Consider the following 5,255-nt stretch of genomic DNA (forward strand, 5'->3'; position numbering starts at 1 on the left):
TAAAACATGGCGTGTAAAGCTCGTATGTATGTAGACTTCAGAGTTTTTGATCGGTCGATCGTGACAATTGGGACATCAACCGTTTGGTCCGCCGACCATGGTTATTTCAACGTAGAGGAATACGCTACTGTATAATAATATAAAATTTCACGCAAAAGGTAATGAATTTATAAATATGAACAAAGACTAAATCATTATAACATTTTCTTTTGTAGAAATATAAACTATTGTTTCCCATTTTCACCCCAAAAAATCCTCCTCTTCCCCCCCCCCCCCAACAAAAAAAACCATATAATAAACAGAAGAAAAGAAAAAGTAAAAAAAAAAACAAAAGCAATAAAACAAAAACAAAACAAAACAAGAAAATAAAATAAGAAAATAAAATAAACGAAACAAAATAAAAAAAAAAAGGAAAGAAAAAAACCCCAACTGGTGATAATAATTTGTGAAAAGCACAAGACAAAAAAATGAGATAGACAGTAAAATGTCTGTGAGTGATAATACAAATTAAGATAAAAAATATCATAGCACCTAATCTCTCTCTCTCTCTCTCTCTCTCTCTCTCTCTCTCTCTCTCTCTCTCTCTCTCTCTCTCCCTCCCCCTCCATTTCAACCGCCCCCCCCCTCCCCACTCCCTTATCCCTCATTTCCATAACAACATGCTTTCTCTCTTTCTTAGCCTCCACATCTTTCATCTCCTCCTCCTCCTCCTCCTCCTCCTCCTCCCCCTACTCCCCCTTCCCCTCCTTCTCCTCCCCCCCCCTCCTCCCCCTCCTCCTCCTCCTCTTCCTCCTCTTCACGCCTCCGTGGTGATTTGCTCAACGAAAGTTCTTCACGCAGAAATTGATGTAGTTTTATTGGTTCATTTCTCCATTTGTTCCAATGTTTTAGACTTTCCATTTCACTGGGCGTTCGTGATGAGTTTACAGGGCAGACACAGCCCTGGGCCGAAACCTTCACACCACTCTTATCACTACGGGGGCAACAGAAGCATCGGATTCGGATTTTTAGAGAAAAGATGGAACATTTTCTAGTCTTCAGGGTCTATTTTTCTGCTCTTTAATATCTATTTTTTTTTTGTTTTTGTTTGTTTTCCTTTGTTGTTTTTGTTAGAAATTTTCTGTATATTTTTTTATCATTATTTTTTTTTTTTTGACGCAATGATGTTGTTGTCTGCCCGGTGGTGTTTGTTGCTACAAGGGCTGATTTTTGTTGTTGTTGTTGTTGTTGTTATTTTATTGTTTTTGTTGTTTTGTTGTTGTTGTTATCATTGTTGTTTTGTTGTTGTTATTATTGTTGTTTTGTTATTTTGTTATTATTGTTGTTTTGTTGTTGTTGTTTTGTTGTTTTGTTGTTGTTGTTATGTTGTTGTTGTTGTTGTTGTTGTTTTGTTGTTGTTTTATGTTGTTGTTTTTGTTGTTTTGTTGTTGTTGTTTTGTTGTTGTTTTGTTGTTGTTGTTTTTGTTGTTTAGTCGTTGTTGTTTTGCTGTTGTTGTTATGTTGTTGTTGTTGTTGTTGTTTTGTTCTTTTTATTATTTTTGTTAACATCGTCGTCGTTGTTGTTGTCATCATTAACCTAGATTATCAAATAGAACCAGTTTTCATCTGATCACTTATAAAATTAAATCATATGCATGTGCAGTTTATAGTATTGTATACATTATTTTTCTCTTTTTTTCCTGCACGAATATGTATCTGATGTTGTTCGTGTTGTGGTTTCATTTCGTGTTTTTATTATTATATTTTGACGTCATCGTTAACCCAGACTATCGAACATTTTAAATAAGATTTTGTTGGGGTTTTCTCCCTTCTATTTTAGGATTTGTGACTTATATCGTTGCTATGGTTGCCTCATTAAACATTATTTTTATAATTTATGACGTCATCGTTAACCCAGACTATAGAAATAAAATAATACATATCATTAAAATATGTTTTTGTATGATTTAAGACGTGCGGCTGTGTGGTCTAGTGGTATGACACTCGCTTTCGGGTCGGACGGTCCTGGGTTCGAGCGTCACTCGGCACATAATTGAGTCCTTGGAGAAAGCTCTTTACTCACATTCTCTCACCGTACTCATGTGTAAAATGAGTACCTAGCCGATAGCAGCGTTGTCTCTGTCCGAAAAAAATTGTAATATCGCCTGACAGGCGTCATGTCTCGTTCTACATGTTAAATGTTGCTGTTGGTCAGGAACCCCTTGTAAAGCGCTTTGAGCACATTTAGTGGATATTGCCCTATATAAAAGCTCAATTTTTAAAAATTCCCTTTTGTGCTATTAGTGGTGTTGTTTTATTGGAATCATAGTTTTAATTTCTGACGTCACCACTAACACCAACCCCCTCTCTCTCAAATATTCCCACCCCAGACTGAAAATTATTAAGTGGTCTTAGACAACTTTTTCAAAACATCATTTAAACTCCCAATGATATCCTAATCATAATCGTTAAAGTCGGAAAATTGGCAGTATCTTTACGCATGAGGATGCTTATGATGCGTGATATATATATATATATATATATATATATATATATATATATATATATATATATATATATATATATATATATATATATATATATAATCTACTAAACCTCTCTATTAGACTCAATCAATATGGTGTTTAATGAAGAAAACAAAAACACATGAAAAAAGTCCTCTTTCTAAACATGTCCTCATGCAGAAAGCAACAACTAATTTAACTGCTGTCGTCAACAAGAACGAATTCAAGCAATCCATGTTCATTTCTACACAGGTGATTGCGTTCTCGATTGCTCTGACACAGTCCTCGCTTATGATGAAGTCTCTCGTATCCAATAAACCGTCTTTGAAAATTACGAGTATATTTTTATAGCACAGATCGTCATTACTTATTGTACAGCGTCTTCAATGTTCGCAGTCCAAAATTAAAACAACTTATTTCACCTATTTCCTCGATAAGTATCGAATTGTAAGCTTCAATTTATTGGATAAAGACAGATACTGTGGACGTTTCGGGTTCACCTTTATCAACAAAACAGGATGAATGAAAAACTGCAGATTAATGAGATTATGTGATAGTGTCGTTGTTAAGGTGAATAAACAAAAGCAACGCCACTATCACATTATCTCATTCGTCTGTAGTGTTTCATTCATCCTGTTTTGTTAATAAAGGGGAAACCCAAAACGCCCACGGTATCTGTCTTCGTCTAATAAATCTAAGCTTACCATTCAATACTTATCGGGGTTTTTTTCTCATGCAGAAATAGTAACACAATTAACTAAAATTAACAAAAGTAGATTTGACCAATTATTTTGTCATTTCTGTTTTAAATGAATGTGATTGTGTCACAGACTTGTGTCCCTTAGTTGTTTGGAATCTCATAGCCTGGCACTGACCAAAAAATGACACCAAAAGACAAGTCTATGGCAACAACGAAAATAAATTGAGAGTTGTGTTAAATAGTGCAACCAACGGGATCATTCTTTTTTCTTTTTTCTTTTGCTTGAACGCTACCAGCGACAACTCACTAGGCGCTGCACAAATCTAGAAAAAAAATAAAATGACGTCAAAATATTATAGTCCTAGTGGGTTCTCGTGTCATGCCTTAGCCATCGTTGACGTATAGCCTGACATTAAGACTTGTCTTTTGACGTCATTTATATATTATTGCATTTATAGAATCAATGCTGGAGGGAAAAAGTAACTGCCAGAAAGGCACGAGAAAAACCAAGGAAGTCCTGGCTAGGAAATTTGGAGGCAACAACTGGCATAAAGATAATCGACTGCTCGGTAATGGCCCTTGGAATTGAAGAATGGCGCTCCATGACATTCAATCTCTGTAGGGAGACGGAATTCCGGTAAGGTAAGGTAATGGCGCTTGAGCATGAAGAATGGCGTTCCATGACATCCAACCTCTGTAGGGAGACGGAACTCCGGTAAGGTAAGGTCCTACAGCATGAAGAATGGCGTTCCATGACATCCAACCTCTGTAGGGAGATGGAACTCCGGTAAGGTAAGGTAATGGCGCTTGAGCGTGAAGAATGGCGTTCCATGACATCCAACCTCTGTAGGGAGACGGAACTCCGGTAAGGTAAGGTCCTACAGCATGAAGAATGGCGTTCCATGACATCCAACCTCTGTAGGGAGATGGAACTCCGGTAAGGTAAGGTAATGGCGCTTGAGCGTGAAGAATGGCGTTCCATGACATCCAACCTCTGTAGGGAGACGGAACTCCGGTAAGGTAATGTCCTACAGCATGAAGAATGGCGTTCCATGACATCCAACCTCTGTAGGGAGATGGAACTCCGGAAAGGTAAGGTAATGGCGCTTGAGCGTGAAGAATGGCGTTCCATGACATTCAATCTCTGTAGGGAGACGGAATTCCGGTAAGGTCAGGTAATGGCGCTTGAGCGTGAAGAATGGCGTTCCATGACATCCAACCTACTCTGTAGGGAGAGGGAACTCCGGTAAGTACGTATAAATTATTGCACCATCAAGTGAGTTGTCGTTAGAAGAGCTCAAGGAAACAAATGGTCTCATTGGTTGAACTGTTGAGTAGGACTCATAATTTTTTATCTTTTGTGGCCAAAGAATTATCTTTTGACGTAATTTTTGGCTATAAGTTTACGATGGTTAAGGTCAAGCAATAAGTTAACGAAGGCTGCGGTCATGCAAAGAATTAACGAAGGCTACGGTCATGCAAAGAGTTAACGAAGGCTACGGTCAGGCAAAGAGTTAACGAAGGCTACGGTCATGCAAAGAGTTAACGAAGGCTACGGTCAGGCAAAGAGTTAACGAAGGCTACGTCAGGCAAAGAATTAACGAAGGCTACGGTCAGGCAAAGAGTTAACGGAAGACCACGACCAGGCAAAGAGTTAACGGAAGACTACGGTCAGGCAAAGAGTTAACGGAAGACCACGACCAGGCAAAGAGTTAACGGAAGACTACGGTCAGGCAAAGAATTAACGAAGGCTATGGTCAGGCTAAGAGTTAACGGAAGGCTACGGTCAGGCAAAGAGTTAACGGAAGGCTATGGTCAGGCAAAGAGTTAACGGATGTCTACGGTCAGGCAAAGAGTTAACGGATGGCTACGGTCAGGCAAAAAGTTAACGGCGGTCAGGCAAAGAGTTAACGAAGGCTATGGTCAGGCTAAGAGTTAACGGAAGGCTACGGTCAGGCAAAGAGTTAACGGAAGGCTATGGTCAGGCAAATAGTTAACCGATGTCTACGGTCAGGCAAAGAGTTAACGGATGGCTACGGTCAGGCAAAGAG

Source organism: Berghia stephanieae, chromosome 8, assembly GCF_034508935.2.
Source record: "Berghia stephanieae isolate SIO BIC M18660-M18661 chromosome 8, UCSD_Bste_1.3, whole genome shotgun sequence".
NCBI classification, from domain to species: domain Eukaryota; kingdom Metazoa; phylum Mollusca; class Gastropoda; order Nudibranchia; family Aeolidiidae; genus Berghia; species Berghia stephanieae.